The sequence below is a fragment of the Silene latifolia genome, chromosome X, assembly GCF_048544455.1.
Source record: "Silene latifolia isolate original U9 population chromosome X, ASM4854445v1, whole genome shotgun sequence".
NCBI lineage: Eukaryota > Viridiplantae > Streptophyta > Magnoliopsida > Caryophyllales > Caryophyllaceae > Silene > Silene latifolia.
Genome location: NC_133537.1, coordinates 301,148,433 through 301,169,697, shown reverse-complemented (window position 1 = coordinate 301,169,697; position 21,265 = coordinate 301,148,433). Strand labels below are relative to the sequence as shown.

The 21,265-nt window shown below is 34.3% G+C and overlaps 1 long non-coding RNA gene across 1 annotated transcript; it reads right to left on the bottom strand.

The window, feature by feature from the left end:
* Nucleotides 1-10,384: 10,384 nt before the first annotated feature.
* On the bottom strand, nucleotides 10,385-17,401 carry LOC141617191 (uncharacterized). Its single transcript, XR_012531094.1, has 2 exons — nucleotides 15,984-17,401; nucleotides 10,385-10,697 (listed from the first exon to the last, which is right to left on the bottom strand). It is a non-coding gene; the product is annotated as an uncharacterized LOC141617191 (long non-coding RNA).
* Nucleotides 17,402-21,265: the final 3,864 nt, after the last annotated feature.

The window sequence follows — 21,265 nt, the reverse complement described above, 5'->3', positions numbered from 1 at the left end:
TTCACCTTTGCTTCTCTAAGTAAAGACTCATTGAAATGAGTGGGAGCATTCTCTTAAACCGTTAAGATGAGGACGAGGTTCAAGAAGTAAAAGGAATTGATACAAGGTAATGTTAAAGGTAAAGTTGTTGAGAATGACGATACTAAACCTATCAATCCCGACCGATAAAGTTTCCATTGTCTTAAATGTTGGACACGAGAAAGGAAACTACCCCAAATTATTGAAGAATTATCAAGTTAGTTGTGGGACATCTAATGGGAGCTTCTTCTTTAAAAATGTTTATTTGATTAAACATAAAATTTTGTTAGTACTACTTCGTCAATATTAGAAACCAATGGAGGTTTTCATCATTGTACTTGATACATAGGATGATTAGAATATGACGACTAGCAACAATAATGTCGAGAGATAGAGTAATTGTGTACTCAATCTAGTTTTTGGATTTAAAGTTGTACTTAATTATGACTATTAAGTGCATAAACTCTAAATAAGAATATGAACTTGTTAAGATACAAAAGAGGTTTTCACCTTTGTGACCCTTTACACCATGATTTGATGTATGGCTAACCCATCATCAAGGTGATTATATTCTAAACCAAACTAGAATGATATATCATGAAGATGATGTAAGACTCAAATTGGTAACCCAAGATTAAACCTTAAATTTTGGAATGATGAACGCAAGGAGTTATCGAGTACTCTTGAAACCATTAGATTGTTAATGGTATATGCGTATCTTGTATTCAAAGCAAGATGTCTCGTGCTTTTTGGTTGAAAAGGAGATCGAGATTGTAAATCATTGATCCAAAATAGGTTGATCATTTTCTTTTACCAACGATTTAAGTTGACACTAATATGTTCACTTAATAAGGTAAATAGAGAAATCTTTGAAGAATTTCAAAGAGTTCAAGGAATCACGATTTAAGTCGTGATGGGATTATCAAAGTGAAGACTTTGATATAAGCCAAAGGAAATGTGATATAGTATCACAAGTTAATCTCTCTTAGCACGCATTATGGAATAATGTGTGATTAGATAAGAAATCAAACGCTATTCGATATGGTTTGGATTTCAATCAAGTTACCTTGAGTTACTTGATCCTTTTGGGGATTTTATCATTTTTGTCTAAATTATTTTTCCACTAAATCGAATCATATGAGATATGAAATGGTAAAAGTACCATGTTTGTAAGTTTTCACAAGAAACAAATGCTCATTTTTCCTTTTCCATTATCACGAGTACGACGGGTTTGTGGCTCGTGAAGCTGTCTTTCTAAAATACAAGTTTATTTTTAGAAGACAGAGTGGGAGAAATTATTCAAGAGCCACAAAGAATGACACAGAGAATGTTATGTCGCAAGAAACTGGTCTTTCTTGGCTACATGAGACGTTTTGTGTAAGACATTGTTTCTTCAAAAACCTAGGAGGTTAAATTCGTCACTTGCTAAAAATGATGAATTCATGCTACTTTTAAGAAAGTAAAGAGCTTATAACTTACAAAAGAAATTGTTTGATTCAAGTTAATTACTTCTAGAAAGTAATGAACGAATGACTTACATAAGAGTGTTTAAGTCACAACTCAATACAAGGCTTAGAGTCATGAGAATCCGAAATAAAAGGTTTGATTAGTGACAAAGGGTTTTGCACTAATAAAGAGATATTTCAAAGCAAGATTGGTTGCAAAGGGTTTTGCACTAATTGAAATGCTTAAGTCTATTTGGATCTTCTTAAGGATTGTGTTTCATTATGAGGTTATGAAATACGTAGCAAGTGAATCCAAAACCCGCTTCTTTAAAAGAAGGAATGTATTCAATACATGTCATGAGTTTTGTAGATTCTTGCAATCCTAAGATAATGTGAAACTTAAGAGAGGGTCTTAAGTACGACATCAATGAGTTGGAATCAACTTTTTGGATCATGTGATAAAACATTTCTCGATAAGTCGAGAAGTTGTGTTTATACATGGAGTTTAGTGGGAGTTACGGAAATTTTAATTAGTCCGATATGTGGATGACATATTGATCATTGAGAATGATTTAAGACTTTTGGAGTATTATAATACATCTTTAATATCCAGATTTATGAAGATAAATCCACATGATATTAGCGTCAGTAAGAAGTCTTATGTTGATAAGATTCATGACTAGTTCAATTAAATTGAACATATTTGATTGATTTCATTTGCTTCCGCTGCCGAATCAATTAAAAAGAAATGATGTATAACACTTCATATGCTTTGAGTATGATGAACTGTTTTCAAAATCGAATTTAAGTAATCTTTACCAAGTAAGCGATAAAGATTACCCTTAAGTGCATGCAGAAGCATTAAGGAAGTAAAGCAAAGTGTTTATGATGCAATTTTGTGTAAGGGTGTTACACAAGTGACAATTGACAATTGAGGTTGCGCATGGTTTCCGACAAAACCATAATCAAAACACATTAGGATGGTTAAGATACCATTGTGGCAATATTAATTAAGAAGTAGATTTTCTAGAATCGTTCTAGGCAATAAAGAACAATGAGAGATATTTATAACGGAAATTGAGTACACTTGCAATCATGAGATGTGCAAGAGGATGAGTCCCGCACACTGTGAAAACAGTGGGAGCTACTCTTAGGCTAAGAGGGCCTATGTCTTGATTGGATCTTGACACGTACTCAGAAAGTTTTGTGATACAAATGTATACATTACAAAGGAAAACGAGTATGTAGTAAGGTTGAGTAAGGTACAAGAAATTGATAAAACCTACTAACCAAAGCCTTCTCAAAGGCTAAACATGATGAGTCATGTCATTTCAATTGAATTGAAAGTAACAACTACATGCAAGATCAAATTAGATTATAGGATATGAAATAGTAATCAGGCATTGACTATTCATATGTGATAATCGCATTTGTCGTTCGAGTTTTTCTTTAAAAACTCCTTTTATACTTTGTTACATCCAAACGGGTTGTAGTGACAATTGAACCCCGTTAAAGTGAACACGGATTAACATTGTATTCGCCCATAGTCACTTGTATGAGGTGACGTCTCGAAGTGACTAGAGTGTGATGCGATTGATGGCAAGTTCAAATGCCATAGAGTCATGTGAGATGACTAGTCGATCACATAGGCAGATGTTAGGAACTTTTTGTCGGGCCTAATGACCGCTTATAGAGTTCTCGCAAATTTATATAGCCTGGTCGTGGCGAGAGCTGCTATAGTATTCAAATGAGTCGATTCTTTTGACTAAAGACTATTCGCCTAAGATGGCACGGTTTCGGATTAACTTTGATTTGTGTTACTACGACCTTCGTAAATGGGGTCAAATGGGCATATTTTGGGTTATGATGGTGTGGCTAGTCGAAGGGAATAGTGCGATAGAATTGTCCACCCCCTTGTCAGGGTTAAAACAATATCTCGGGGCCACTCGAGGAGTAATGAATCGAAATGCGTGGCCACGCTCGGAAAGTATCTATGATAGATAAGTCCTGGTCAATCGCTTATTCTCCGGATCGAGGAAACCACTCTCGATATGATCACTTGCAAGTACGACCGAAAGACACCTTGCATTGAGTGGGAGATAGTAATAGGACAAGAGAATTGGTGACGCACACTTGTCGAGGACAAGTGGGAGATTGTTGGGAAATGTGTCCTCAACAATAGTGCGATCATGTGATTTAAATATCATTATTAAATCTCATTTTAAAGAATACAATTGGGAAGTAATTTTGTTATTCAACAACAACTGGTCAACATATATCGGTAATGATTGGTGACTAGAGTTTGACATTATTCTTGTCGTGTGACGGTGGTGATCGATTGACCCCCAGGTCATACCTATAGGGCAATACTCTTAATTGATCATTTAATTAATCGTATAATGTTACGAGTTAATTAAATTACTTGAAAAATTGACGGACGATTTTGGAAGTAAAATTTACGTATCAAATTGAAATATGATTAAATGAGATACGGTCTGAGTAATCGAATTGTTTCATTACTCGGATGAAATTGTTGTTTAAAGAAACAATCAGAATTGAATGAATTATTATAAATATGATTTATAAATTGGTAAAATATTTTGGTATAAGTAATTATGAATTACTAAGTCGATTTTTGTATATGACGTATTTTTATTAATACGTTGATTTTTAATATGATAAAAATACATTGCATTGTTACATGTCATGTAACATGTAACATGTGACAAAATTGACAAATGACAAAATATAAAATGGACTTTCCATTTTATAAGTACCGAAATATTAAGAGGGTTTTAGTGGAAAAATTGTGTTAATTATTTTAATAAGAGAAAACACAATGATGATCTACCTATGTGTAGCCATGCAAGCCTACATTTCTTGGGTAGAAAAATTAGCCCATGCATTGGGCTCTCCTTCCCTCCCAATCGGTTCTACATAGAAAAGAACAAGAGTTCTTTTACTTAAAATAATTATTATTCACCATATGTATGTGTGGGTGATTATTATTATTCATTCAACCATGTAAAATTATTTTTAGAGAGATAAAAATAATACTCTTCCTCTCCACATCTCCTACCCGGTTTTAGGAGTCTAAACCAAACAAATTTTTGGTTCATTTTTCATGAGATTAATATTATACTAGCTCAAATAATATTAATTAGATTAAGAGTTAAGCTTTGGGTATTATTCCTAAGGAGAGATCCTACACTTGGATCTTGTTCTTCCATTAAAGGAAAGCTCAAGAACAAAAGAAAAGGAGATTTCTTTTCTGCCCATTTGAACCGAAATTTGATTGTAAGAAAATGATTTCTTCTCTTTTATTATATTGTTTGCATGCATAAAATCCGTATTTAATTTTATGACAAATTAATTAGACATATATGAGTATGTTAATATGTAAATGAATCTACATTTCTTTCAGGTACAACCCGAAGGTTTCATCGATCCAGAACATCCTAAGAAAGTGTGCAAGCTTAAGCGTTCCATTTATGGACTTAAGCAAGCATCTCGGAGTTGGAATCATCGCTTCGACCAAGTGATTAAAGAAAATGGATTTACTCGATCGGTCGAGGAACCATGTCTTTATATCAAGTCGAGTGGGAGCAAGATTGTCTTCCTAATATTGTATGTCGATGACATACTCCTGATTGGGAATGACATACCTCTCTTAACTTCGGTGAAAGTATGGTTGAAAAACCATTTCCAGATGAAAGATCTGGGTGAGGCACAAAGAATTCTGGGCATCCGTATCTATCGAGATAGATCACGTCGGATGTTATCTCTCGTCAGAGTCTTACATAGACAAGATCCTAGAGAGATTCAGTATGACTAACTCCAAAAAGGGGTTTCTTCCTATGGCTCCAGGGGTGCATTTGAGCAAGTCTCGTGCACCGAGACACCGGAAGAGAAAGAGCGCATGACACGGATTCCTTATGCCTCGGCTATAGGATCAATCATGTATGCCATGATATGCACACGTCCGGGCGTGGCATATGCATTGAGTATGACAAGTCGATTCCAACAAAGATCCAGGTGAATCACATTGGATGGCTATCAAGAACATTCTTAAGTACCTACGAAGGACTAAAGATTGGGCATTGACTTATGGAGGCGATCAAAAGTTATGCGCAACCTAAGACGCAGATGCTAGCTTCCAAACGGATCGAGATGACTCGAAATCTCGATCCGGATTCGTTTTACTCTTAATGGCGCTACGATCACCGGAAGAGTTCCAAACAAAGTGTTACAAAGAGATTCTACGACCGAGTCCGAGTACTATGCCGCGTCCGAAGCCGCAAATGAAGCGATATGGATGCGTCAATTCTTACAAGGACTATCTGTAGTGCCTAGTTCGAATGACCCGATCACCATCTATTGCGACAATAGAGGTGCCATCTTCCAAGCTAAGGAGCCTAAGTCTAGCAACAAGTCTAGACATGTACAACGGAAAGCTCATCTAATCCGAGATTACGTGGAGCAAAATGAAGTAGTGATAGAAAAGATTGCTACAGATGATAATATAGCAGATCCTCTCACTAAACCATTACGACAAGATAAGCATGAAGGGCATGTTAATTCCATGAGAATTAAACGTGTCCCTGAGTTGTAGTACTCTTTTATGGATTAGATTCACTCTTTTTGTACTCTATACGACATCATCGTTTTGATATTTATATATTTTGTTTTTCATGTGGATTTGTACGACAATTTTGAACACCACAAAGTGAACTGAACAAACATTATATTTTTGGTCCTTAATTGCCCACGTGAGCTGATAACTCAAGGTAATTATTTTGTGACGTTGGTTGATGGTGGGTTCAACGAGCCATAAGTCAAAAGGTTGACTGACCAATCACAGAGGCGATTTATACGGATATTTCGTAGGACACAATTGTGACATCGACGTGGAGTCCTAAATGTTTTATAACATTCGGTGCCAGGTCGTGGATAGGACCTCCATGGTGATCCTAAGAGTCGATTCTTTTGACTATCGACTGTCTCTTGAGACTAAGGTAGATTTTGGGTGACTTTGGTTTCTTTCTCACGGTCATCCGTAACAGGGGGCCCAGTAGTTTTTTTCTGGGTCATTTCATGCTGTGCTTAGATCGGAAGGAGTCGAGTTGAAGGAAATATTCAGCCTTTATCAGGAACTCGATATTTCTCGGGGCCACTCGAGGAGTCAGAATCGAAATGCATGGCCATGCTCGAATACGAATTCGTTTTATCAGTTGAGTTACTCTCTAGTCGGGGAAACCACTCTAGATACAGATCGATTGTAAAATACGACCTTTGCGGATCCGGATCTGCAAATTGTTTCACATTGAGTGGGAGAAATTTTAAATGAATATGAGAATCGGTTATCGCACATACACTTGTACGGACAAGTGGGAGTTTGTTGAGCCGTGTCCTCCAGATTAGTGCGGATAACGTTATTACACATACACTTGTACGGACAAGTGGGAGCTTGTTGGGGCTGTGTCCTCTACGATTAGTGCAATAACATTTAAATCTCTAAAAGGATCAAAGGGTATACTTTTGTATTATTATCAGTTGGTCCACGTTTATCAATAACGGTTGGCTTGCTAGATAAGTTTGACGTTATTGTCATACAGATGGCGGTGATCAACTGGTCCCTAAAAGTCACACCTATAGGATACGTTTGAGAGATGTGACGGTATGAAAATACAGTCATGTTGATGCCAATTTTGACTAACCAGTTAGTCGGAGTTATTGACTAATAATTAGTCAAAAGCGATGTTGAGATAATTATTTAATACGGATTAAATAAAAATGGCTAAGACGAATTAAGCGGTTAATTCGTAAATTAAATATAAGCGATTATATTTGATTAATGTATATTGAATAAATTAATTATACAATATTGTCTTTGTCGGACATGTATTAATATTTCGACTAAGTCATGTTACTAGTTGATATTTTAATTACCGATAACCGATGACAATTTATATTTAAAAACCCGTCGTATACGTTTTAGCAATTCAAGTCGGATCACGAGTTTAATAAGGAGGAAGTGGAAAGCCCACTCCCTCCCTAATGAAACCCACGGACCGAGCAAGGGTAGAACAAAAGGAGAGCTTCTCCTCCTTTCTAACCTAATTTTCATTTTGCAAAAATAATTAGGGTTTTGAGAACATTTCCTCTCAAAACTTAGATCTCACATCTGAAAACTTCACACATCAATTCTCTCAATATTGCAAGGCAATTAGAGAATACATTCTAGCACAAGGGCATATTCTCAGACGATCTTGGGTGCAACAATTAGGAGGAGATCTACTTTGATCTCTATCATTGCCGAATTGCACTAGGACCGAAGGTTAATTCTTGTGCTTTATCGTTTTTCTCTTGTAATTTTGTTTATGACAATAATCACATATAAAATTTGCGTTATAGTCCTTATATTTTAAGGGTATTATACGGATATTACCCCACAGAGGGTACAAATGACATGGTGTAATGAAATTAAAGATTAGCAATAGAAAAAGAAAATGGCGATTAATGGTTGGCACACCGAACCGTAAATCATTAGAGTTGTCAATCAACGGCGACCACCGAAACCCTGGATCTGCTAGTGGATTGTTTCGCAGAGTGGTGGGGGAGACCTTAACTAGGTGGCCGGCGGCGCTGGGAGGTTGTTGGGGAGGGTGCGGTTTCTACGGTGGTCGAAGGTGCGGTTATTGCGGTTATGAGTTTCTGCAGTACGCGCGCGCATGGGTTGCAATGGTCGGCGTAGTGGTGGGTGGTTGACGCTGGTATGGGGGCAGGGAGGGGTGAGAAGCACAGCTTAAGGTGGCCGACGGTAGGGAGAGGGGGTTGTTGATTTTGGGCGTAGATGGAAATCGTTGTATACTTGTTTCCCTTTTTTCTCTCTTGTTTCTCTTTGGTGGGTGAGAAATGAGAGGAATATATTCGGAATAAAAGGCAAAAATGCGCGGGATTGAGTAAATAGTGCGCAGGATTTAGCAATTACGTAAATATAATATAGAAAATTATACTCCCTCCATACCGCACCAAAGGTAACATGGACCCACTTTTTGTGAGGGGAAAAGTGGGTGCATATTATCTTTGGTGTAGTATGGAGAGAGTATCATATTGTGGAGACTGAAGAGAATTATACGAACTCTTAAGAGCTCTTTAAGACAATACTTTAAAGATTTAAAAGATTTTGGGTTGATATCTAAGTTCCAATTATGTCTCTTATTTATAATTATATAATCACCACATCTTATGCTAATCTTTCGATGTGGGATAATTCTATTATTTATATGTAACTAGTTTTCGAACCCTTGAGCTGCACAGGTGGTAACAGAAAATATTATTATTAAAAGTAAAAACTTACGTATTTTTTCGATTTAATTACTAAATTTTAGAAAAAATTATTTTGTCTACCCATACATTTTTGATAAGTTAATGTTGCTTAATTTTATTCGATGTACTCAATTTTTTTTTCCCGTCATTTTAACTTATAATAAAAGGTGAAATATGAAAAGTGGATATAAAATTATTGTAAATTTCATAACCTATTTATTTACGCAACATACATTTCATTTTACTCATTGTTGTACGCTTATTTTCATATTATTCCTCTTATTTGTTCTCCTCTTAATTCTCTACCTTGTCTGTCATTTTCTATCCCACCCAGCATCACCTGAACATCTGGAAACAACCTTCACCATCACTAAACGACTACCTCAAGACCCCAATCAAATAGACGCTCCACCGCAGTGGTGACCACACCCAACACCTCAGACAACGACATCTCTCTCAACCCTTATCTCCGCAACCCCTACAACTAACCACCATCCTTCAATCCATATCCTACGTCCATCAACTATCCTACCCCCTCTTGCCTCCATCCATACCCTACATCCCCCACCATATCTCCAAATCTAAAATAACAAATTTATAATTTTGTTTAATGTCATCAAAATTTAAAAACAAAAGTATAGTCAAACACTCCCTTTTAAATAGGTAAGTTTGTGCAAACTAATAACTAATAAAACCAATTTTTTAACACTTATCTGAATATGACTCAATTTTAAATGACTTAGCCCGTCAATGATACATCAGAGACACAATGAAATGCTGAATATTACAAACAAAGTGTAATTCTTTCAAAGTTGATATCTTATAGAATCCGTGCTTTTTCTTTAAACCGAATATGTGATGTCAATTCGTAACATTATATGGAGTAGTATATCTTTACATTTAATGCATGTACATAAGTACATTCCATCTTATGTAAGAACTCACGTCTTTAATACTCCGTATTACCGAAACTTCTGAATAATACGAAGTAATGATTGAAGACTTGGTAACTTATTTAGAAACCAGGTTCTTCTTTGAGCCCAAAATATTACCTCTATTAATATTTAACACCAAATTATCAAATATAAAATTATGAAGATGTGGAATATTCTTCAAAAGTAAAAACATGAATTAAACTAAATAAGATGAAAAATGAAATTTAGGGGTGTTCTTTTTAAGATGTGATCCTCCATCGTACTTTTGTGTCTCGTCTCATGTCCTATTATTCTTATTTCACAGCACATTTTCACATACATAATAACTGATGATGTATCACGAGGAAAGGATAGTGAGAAAGAAGATGGAACACAAAATGAAATAGAGAATACGCTCTTGTTATTTATACGTTTAGTAAATTTGTGTGTGTAAAATTTTAGAATTCTTAGGCAACATAAATTGTAGAAAAATTCGGTCTTACACCGTGAAACTATCCCTTTTTGTATAAAACATACTCATTTATTACTATTAATAAATGCGGACTTTTTATAAAAAAAATAAGATAAAAAAAAGACCGCCGTACACAATAAATACTGCTTAGACAAAGGGCAGAAGGGTACAATTATATATGCACTCATTTATATGATGGAAATGTGTAGCAGTTCGATAAGTATACCCTTTATCGGTCAAATATATAGTGGGAAAGAGGGTATTCTCTCCCATTTATTTCTTTACATTTGATTAAAATATCGCAAACAAATAATTGAAAAATAAAATAAACAGATGATTGAGATAAATGAAATACATTAATATTCTAACTACTAATGTGTGTAGATTTGCAATCAAACCCACCATACAACATTTTGTTTTGTGCAATGTGCAACAAAGGGACTGAAGAAAACTACAAAGGTTGCTTGGACAGTTAATAAACATGAGCTATCTTCATACTTTAATGCCATTTTAAACAATCTGCAATCAATATAATAAAAAAAATTAGGAAAACTATTGATAAAAATGTTCAATAATAAGTAGGTAGTAACCACTTATAAACTTAAATGTACTATTTCACCAAAAGCAAATCCATATAAGTCTAAAGGATTTCATGATATCACCACAAAAACATAAACAAATACTCAATTGAAGAAAGAATTTCATGCACAAAGAAATGGAAGATGAACTATAGGCAAACTGAGAAGTCCTAATTAAGAAAATCGCATTATTTACCTATGCGAAACTTTCAACTCATATAGTCAATCAAGAGCCCACAAATCCAATTGTTTATGTGAATATAATATTTTCTCTTTATTAGAGATTAGTATTATTAGTATTAATATATTGTTGCAATATTAAATATTTTCCAAAAATATCTACCACTCATTGCTTTACACATTTAGTACGTAACTAGTGTGGATCCCGCGCATAAATGCGCGATATTTATAGATCGTTTAATTTATAATGTACTGTATTATTTATAGAATTAAAATTGTCATATTCTTAGTTTTTCATATTTTAATATGAGGATAAAAAAATGAAATGGAAAACTAATCAAAAAAATTGAGTAAAGTTATGAAATGTGTATTTTAATGAAATTTCTTACCACAAAACTAATGATTTCAATTTATAAATTTTCTCAAATAATTTTAAAGTTCTTTTTGTCACAAAATTAATAATATCAGTTCATAATTATTTTTATACGAATTAAGTACGTGGTAAGTTTTTTTTATACGAAGCTAATAATATTCATTTATTTATCGGTTTTTCATATAGAATTTTAGATTTATACCAATTTTGTTTTATTTTAATTAAAAAAATATAATTTAGTTAAAAAAATATTATAATGATTAAAAATTATATCTTAATTAAAAGATAATAATTTAATAAAAATAGAACTTTGTTTCCTTATTTAGCATATTCCTTTTGGAGGGAAACTATTGAGAATTTTTATTCTCTTAATAGTAAGGGGGATTGGGTTCATTTTTTTTGAAATATATCATTTAGGAATGAATAATATTTGTTAACTGATTTCATACATGTAATTCCTCAAATAAGTTATGTGATATTTTATTATCGGTCGTTTTATTTTTGTTAAGATTATTGGAATCTTAAATTTTATAATATGATTGGAAAATAACTCGATATTTTAATGCATATTATGTTGATTGTGATTGACGCAAATCTAGGGAAATAAAAATATTTTCTAAGATGTATTATGGTTACTTCAAAACCAACCTAAAAGTATTTTACGTGATTGCCTCTACTTTTTTTTTTTTAATTTACGTATTAGAAATACAGCAAACTAGTTTTTGTACCCGTGCACTGCACGGGTGGTGATGTAGGCTGTTAATCAAAAAAGATTTTATGTATACATCTTTTGGAGTGAAGGCATAAGATTAATTCATTGTAGATTTTAGATGAAACTTTTGAAAAGTTATTTTGTTATGCATACTCATATTAGTATAGTTAAATCTCGTAATATATTTATAGTATTGCTCGAGACCCACCACCAGACGCACCACCGCACCCAACCCCTCCTTTGTACTTGACCATAACCTCCCACTCAACTTATGTCTCGAGCCCCCCCCCCCCCCCCCCCAAACCAACCAATTCGTATCACATTAGTCACCTCCTCGAACATCCCTTACCCCATCTTGTCTCCACTATCCCGTACGCCCCCTCCCACCATCCCTCCGACATAACTGTCATCCCCTGACCCTTACCTATGCGCGACTCCTAACCCTGGCCATACCTGTATGAAACCCCACCCCATCGTACTCACTTATCGCGACCCCTCCCCTATCACGACCCCTAATCCCACCATCGACACCGCCCCTTCATATCTTTATTCAAGTCGTCAAATACCAATAGTTTTATTTCTTTTATTTATTATTTTGACACTTGTTTCACAACATTGTTCATCATTTTGTCATGCAACCAAAAAACTTTACTTACTTCGTTTTATTGAATAGTTTACGTTTTCTATTTTAAGTTACACCTGTTCCATTGGATTGTTTACGTTTCCTTATATGGATTTCTTTGATCAATTAACGACCCACATACTTGTCTACTTTTGTACCTTTTGGTATGGGTGACAAAAGGTGTGAGGCTCCTATGAGGGTAGTTTTGTAAGTACACTAATTCTCATTTAAGACGGCATTATTTGTCTTAAGCTTAAGATGGATCAAATTTCATACCACTTGTTGCTTTTCCCTAATAATGCCGTCTTAAGGAAGACTTACTATTATAGGTATGCATATAAAAAGTAGAGACACCCACTTTCTTAATATTTGTGCAAAAAGTAAACGTAAACAATTCAATAAAAACGGAGGATGTATAACCTTTCCCACTATCATGTTTCCCACCATTTACTTGATCCTTTCATTTTCATGCCAAACTAAGTCTAACTACAGAGTATATACAAGTATTCCCGCCATTTTTGAAATACCTTTTGTATTCAGTACTCGTACCATATAAGATTTTAAAAGCCCTATTCAAAATTTTGATACTCGTATATTTGTAGATGTAAACAGCTTTAATGGTCTTGTCCTAGAAAGATTTCAAATGACCTAATCCATAAAACCCTTAAAATAGCAACTCAAAATTTACATGAATAGAGCCACTCTAAAACAATTCATTAACAATGAAAAATATAATTAACATGAGTAGATATCATCCCACCCTCACTTGACCAAGTCTCGTAGGAGACGATCTCATAATAAGTTTATTATGAAACCATCAATTGTAGTAAAAATGATACAGGAGTTAAAAAAAACCAAGTACGAATTGTGAATAAAGGTAAAATAGGTATGCTTATTATGAAAATAATCAAATAGGTACGTAAAAAAGTGTCATTTTTGCTTACGATCAACAATAAAAAGGTCACAAAAAACAAACGAAATGGTAGGGAAATGTTGTCTCTCATTAATAACTTAATAAGAGATCGTCTCTTCTAAGTTTTTGTGCACTGGTTTTTGACCTTGAAATTATTCTCTCACTACTCGGTGTCACACTATTATTCATTTTTATAATTTGAAACTTAAGAATTTATCAAAATATCGAACTATTATGAAATACATATTTGGTACTATATATGGGGTTCATCTCATCATGATTTTATTATGAGACCATTTCATTTGATATATTGTGACCTTCGTGTTGCGGTTTATTAATCTGTAGTATATATATTTTATAGCTATATAAATAATGACATAAGTATTCACCTTTTTATTTTAGTCTTGTGGAATATGTAAACCATTTTTATTATGTACCATTTTAAATATTGATATAATTTTACAACATCTTAATATGTACACAAGAAAGTCATTATTCTCACTTCGTTTCTTTAAACAAATGGGAATCGAAAGAAATTAGTTTTCTCTAATTCAACGTATATAAAATATTACCGTTACCCTTTGTTTCTCTACTCATAAGGATTTGTTCATATTCAACTTATATGCAAACATTTTTTTTACTTAGTTCAGGAAAAAAATGTGAAATTTTCTTTGAATATTTGAATATCTTTCAACTAATTACTAAACTAAATTACCTAAAAATCAAAATTGGGAATTGATGTAAATCAATTTTCTATAGTATGATGTTATCTTGAAATGGAAAGTCATAACGTAAATATGGGAGGAAGCGAATATTGATCACATTGAAAACGTAATTGATTATCATAATCAATCAGCCTTTAATATTCTTAACTTAAATGAAGGATACTAATCACAAAAAATTATGTGGGTAGATCAAACGGATTTTTTAGATGGAATGTGTAAAATATCAATCAATTGCCTTTAATATTCTTAACTTAAATGAAGGATGCTAATTGATGACTTGATTAGTTAATTTATATAAATGGATAGCAATTATATATTTGTATAAAATGATAAGATTTCCGGTAGTCAAATATATCCCGGATATCAAGGAGTATAAAATGATAATATCCCGGATTGTGCTTGTTACTCTGATTAAAATATTCAATGCACATGTATCAGGAATGCTATTTAATAGTGTTAGAAATTTGTATGTGATTGCCTGCATCAATATTTTTTTTTTATAGTTTTAGGATTTCAGCAAATGACACGTGGCGTAGGAGTAGGTGTTGACATGTGGCGATCAAATAGGCTTCTGGTTTCAGTTTTAATATAATATATGATTATGATAATGGGTTTGTCGCACTCCCCAAATCAAACAAATAACTCAACTAATGTAGTAGGGTAGTCGAGGTCGAACCACAAGGAGATCAAGTTTGAGTATTAGTTTTGTCTTAGATTATAAGTTAGCTACGCGAATCAAGAAATTGGTTGATATTAAACTAATTAACTAAATTAATAACTACTAAAACAATTAAAGTAAGAAAACAAGTAATAGAAATGACAATTCAACAAGAGAAGTGAAAATAAGCAAGAAAAGATTAAGTTGTAAATAAAATGATTAAAGGGCCTAGAACTCGGTTCTCCCACAACGATTCATAATTCCACGTCACGATTCCCTAGGCTAATCACTCGGGTAGACAAGCAAGGGGGAGATGGCTCTAATTCGCCTACTAACTCCCTCTCGGGCTCATAATAGGACACTAGCTCTACCCACCAACCCCCCTCTCGGGTTCGAAGGTCGGAATCCCTAACTAAACACCCAACTACCCCAAAAACATGCATTTTTCCAAGGTGGTCAAGTAATTGGTCAAGGTCACTAAGCACTCATCATATTCCGGGTCATCCCACTCCTCCTCTCGGAGGTCGATTTCAAACGCTAGCCTAGAGGTACCCTCCCTTGGTTCTCCCTTTCGGTCTCAACCTAGGTTAGTGATAAGACCAACTTCCGGGTACCCAATTTACAACCTAACCAACTCTCGTTGGTGGACAAGGGTTACAAATCGACACTACCCAAAATCAATCCATAAACCAAATCATTCCTCTAAACTACCCTTACCAATTTCTCCCAACAATTAGCCTTTATGAGAATCAATTAGTGAAATTACTCATGTCGGGTCAAACCGAGTCCTAGTAGAAGACTACTCACTAATCATTACTAATCTAACACTAAACACATTTATAATTACTTTAATCATGAAATTAAACAAAATAAAGTAATAAAGATTGAAACTTTAACTAATCTAATGACTAAACATGAAGAAATTAACATTAAACATGTTAAGAGTAATAAAGACTAAAACTTTAACTAATTAAAGAGACTAAACTAAGTAAAACATAACAATAATTAAATAACAATAAGAGAAAGGGAGAGAAGAATTAATACCAAATTTGCATTAAATGGAAAAATGAACATAGATCTTCAAATAGGATTACAAAAGATGGAAACTTTGAACTAATTTCTACCCTAAATTAATTATGAGATAACAATATGAGGAAATAATGGTGTTTTATTCTCTAACTACTACTCTACCCAAAGCTACTGTTTTTCCCTGGAAAAATGAAGAAGGCTGCGTCCAAAAATAAGGGTTCCCCCTTCTCATACAAAATATGGGTTTAAATAGTGGACTACAAAAGACCAACGAAAAGACTATAATGCCCTCAACTTAAAATGAAAAAGAAAGGGAAATGAATGGGCAGTTCCGTCATTAGCTGATCAAAACTCAAACAACAAGGCCCAAATTTCAGCGGAGAGCACGGGCTTCAACACAAAGAAAACCGGGTTTCAACGGAGGAGATCCCGGCGAGGCAAGGCGGCTGATGATGCGTTGTTCTGGGTTGAATCCGCCTGCTTGAGGTTGAATGGAGTACGAATTGGTGGCGCAGCTTGTTGCGAATTAACTCGGGTTTCGACTCCGAGTTCGAATTGGTGAACGGGTTGATGGTGGTGCGAAAATGATTCCGTTGCCGCCATATTGTTGCTGGTTGTTGTCGGCATAATAGGTGGAGGGGACGACGGAGTCGGGTTCAATCTTAGTGGGTCAGCACTCGTGCTCCAATGGTGACGAGTTCACCATTGGTGATTCAGATGATGGTGCGTGGTGCTCGGCAAGGGCTCACCACCACGGGTTGATTGTGGCGGAGTAGTAAGACGGACTGTGATGGGCTGCGGCGGTTGGTGTTCGATGGTGGAGTTCCGATGTCGGGTCTTTTAGACGAATGGATGTGAATTGGGTATGGTACCATGATGATGATGATAGAATGGTGGTAATGGTGGTATATTAATGGTGATAGATGAAGGAGGTAAATGAAGGAGGTTGTTAATGGTGATGGATGAATGGGCATGGTTGATAATGGTGATGCGTGGTGTTATGGTGATGGAGGCAGGATGACGAGGTGAGAAGGTGCGTAGCTTGGCTGATTTTTGTCGTTGAAAATGGTGAATCATCAAGGCTTGATTATTAAATCTATGTTCTGGCAATTGGGTGTTGAAAATGGCGAGCAACTTCAAAGTAGCAGGGGGGTTTGGATTTTAGCAAAAGTCAATTGTCAAACTTTACTTTCTTTGTGTATTTTAATCCATTTGACTTTGCTTTGACCCGTCTTCTTTCCATCTCGTCCCAATTTGCTCCTCAACTTCCGTATCCTTTTACTCCCTCTTCATCTCATTATTCCTCCTTGCCTACACATTATTGTAATAAAGTAATATTAATAATAACATTAAATAAATATCCGACTAATTAATAAATATGACTACGACGACAAATTATTATAATTAGTAAATTAAATGAGCTTTAGTTCGATAAAAGCACACAAAATCGAGTCGAATAAAAGGTTAAAGTATGAGTAAAATGTCGCTAAAATATGAGTTATCAGATTACATGTGGCATATGAATAGGTGTTGACACGTGGTGATCAAAGGGGCTGATGGTTTTAGTTTTAATATAATATAATATATGATATGATTGCCACTTTTATTTTGTTTTTTTTTTTATTTATATATTAGAAATACATCACATTACATGTGACATATGAAAAGGTGTTGACACGTGGCGATCAAAGGGGTTGATGGTTTCAGCTTTAATATAATATATGATACAACCACATCTGCATAATTTTTCGATCTTAATATACTAAGAAATACACCATCTTTTTCACACCTAGTTCGACATCCAACCCAAATTTCGAATTGCTACTTCAATATATGTAATAATTATATACCATCTATTAATATCCGTACGTTATATTTCTATTTTTTATCATAATTAAAATATGTGCAAATAATATGAAATTTATACTCTATTGATAGAATTTGTTTATCATCAATCTAATTATATTATTTCGTAATTACGATACTTTTATGTCAAATGAAATGTAAAAACTTTTATATGAAAATTATAAATATTAAATATAATATAGGAAATATATATTATATTCTAATTATAATAATAATTAAAATATTTTTCATTATATTTTTTATATCAAAAATATTATTTAGGATAATTTCCAAAATTAATTTAATTATTATTTTTTAATAATACAAACTCTTAAGCGTCCTCTAAGACAATTCTTAAGAGACTCAAAAGATTTTTGTTTGATACCTAAGTTTCAAAGATAACTCCTATTTATAATCATAGGATCACCTACCTAATGGTAATCTTCCAATGTGGGGACAATTCTAATATTTATATGTAATATATTCACCACACCTACATAATTCTTCAACGTAGAACAAATAACATATTAAGAAGTACACCATCTTTTATCATAATTAAAATATGAAAAAATAATATTATTTCGTTCATACCTTACGTTTTCTATTTTACCCCGTTCCGCTTGACTGTCTTTGTTTCTATATATGAATATTTTTTTATCAACTAAATGACTCACATACCCCTATATACTTTTATACCTTTCGGTGGGTGGGTGTCAAATATGAGGAGCGTATATGAGAGCAGTTGTGTAAGTAAACATGAAAAATAAAGATATCTCATTTTCTTAATATTTGTGCAAAAAATAAACGTAAACAAGTCAATGGAAGAGAGGAAGTAGTAAATATACGAAATTTATACTCAAATGAAAACATTTTTGCTACGAATCCAAATATCTAAGTTTCTAAATGTCTTGCATTATAATTTTTGGTTAGATTGATAATCAAACAATTCTTTTATGTAAAATATAGCTTTGATATTAAAAATATTACATACTATCTTTGTCAGAATCTTGGAAGATCTTATAATATACTTTCCTAATTATTAAAAAAGATGATATGGACGCTCTAATATTGCTCGAAAAAGCCTCTTTTATATATTTATATAGATAGATATAGATAAGGAGTTTGTATTCCGTTTTAAAAATAGAAGTTAGAGAATTTAATACAAGAGTTCTTGTTGTTCTAATTGCTTGCGAGCTAGTTATTAGAGTTATTATTTCGTTCTTGCGAAGGTGAGATAATACACATTCTTCCTTGCGAGGTTGAGTGCCATTCGTGTTCAAATTCGAGTTCCTTACGAGGGAGAAGAGTGTGATCACGTCTATCCATTGTTATTTTCGTTCAATTCATACCAAAAAAATCTAAATATACACGCTTAAATTCCGCTGCGTTTTCATTAATGTAAAACTAACATAAAAATTGTACTAGTTTTACATCAACTTATTTATCAAATAAAGAAATTGAGAGAGAATTTTGAGATAATAAATTATTTATATTATTTTTTCTGCTTGCATATGTTCTTTTTCAACCATAAACTTTCCAAAATTCGAAATTGATAAAATGTTACGAATACACCCAAAATGAAAATACATAATAATTATCATTCTGATTAAGGAATTATATAGATCTATGAAAAGAGGAATTATCATATTTTCTCCATCTTACTCATTAGTTATCAATTGAATTCGGCACTAAGATCAAGAAAATGTGAGATTAAGTATTTTAATAATAATAATAATAGATAGAGACTTACTAAATTCCGCACACTCTTTTACTTAATCCCGCACATTTAGTTCTCTTATGAGTGTGCTCATCTCATTTCTCATTCCCACCATAAGAGAAACAACACAAGGGAGAGAGAAAAAGAAAAAGTAGAAAGAAACGTACAATTACCCAAATCCCAACCCCTGAAAACCCCTCCCCCACCACCCTCCCAGAGTCGTCGACCACCTCTCCATAGCCTCATTCTCGCGCCGACCATCGCTCCACAACCCTACCCCCGCCGACCACCCTCTCTACTACCATCACAACATCGACAACCCCTTCCCCCGCTTACAACCTGCAGCAACCACCAAACTCGACGACACATGCCTGACATTACCACTCGACCTCATTCCCTCAAACCATCCTACTCCGGCCTGACGACCTCACAACCACCCCTTCAACAACCCAACTCCATCGTAACCCTAATTGCTGATAAAACAACGCGAGGGAAGGGATAAGGGTGGTCGACGGTTTATGATGAATCTAACTTGAGATGGGTGGTCCACGACATAGGGTGGTCGTCGAGGTTGGGCGATGGGTGGTTGGGGCTGGGGAATGGTGAGAAGTTGGAGGATTTCACTACGCCAAATCTGGCAATCAATAAGGAGCGTATCACAACGGTTTAATGTATTTAATGACACTTAGATTACCCTTTTTCAAATATTGGCGGAAACTAGACTGCGATAATGAGAATAACGGTTTCCCACGAAAACCGTTGTTATTATAATGTGACAACGGCTACTTAACAAACCATTATAAAAAAACGTTTTAACGGTTTCCAAAAGCTCGTTATAAAATCTCTCTTATCAATGGTTGTTAGACAACCGTTACTAGTTTAATTAAATGGCATTTCGAAAACCGTTACTAAATTAGCACCAGCAATGGTTTGTGGTACCCGTTGTTATGTTATAGATACGGGTTTTCTGTAACCGTTATCATTTTCAATTATGAAAGAACGGTTTTTCAATTCAATCGTTGTCACTATTTGATTAGATTTCTCAGTTTGACCACTGCATGCAAAACTTTATCAGAACTTTAATAAATATTCAATTTGACCAATAATATTCAATTTGACCAAAATAATTCTATAAATATGTCTTCATAATGTTTTAGGAAAAATCTAAATTATCAAACATTTACTCTTTAATTTCTCTCTTAAAAAAATATGGCTGGTGTATCGGAGCTACAATCATGTTCTCGTTATGCACAACCTTTTACTTGCATTCTCCATAATCTCCCGGTTCGTTATGATGTGAATGGAAAGGGTTTAAACCCTAATTTTGGGTGGTTGACGCAAATGCTTCATGACTCCGGTTTCACTGCGGTTGAAAAAGTGTACCCTGTGTCTATAAACAAGCAAGGTTTTGTAGGCTTCGCTTTTATCGAGTTTGACGAAGCCAACTGCCATGATAGTTTTCGTTAGGCAAGAAAATTAGGGGCTAGATTTGCGTGGAAAGAGGACTTCTATTCGGATGCTAGACAAAAGGACCCTTATCTATGGGTTGCGATCCATGTTGATCATCTTCTGCTGAGACATTACAGGAGGCATCACATTCTTGCCACCGTGCCTATGTCATGGAAGAAAGAGGTCATTCCACCTGCGCTGTCCGCTGATGATGAAGAGTCGATCTACGACTTGATCTATGCCGTTGGGCATGAAGACCATCCTAATACTTCATCAGATTCTAATT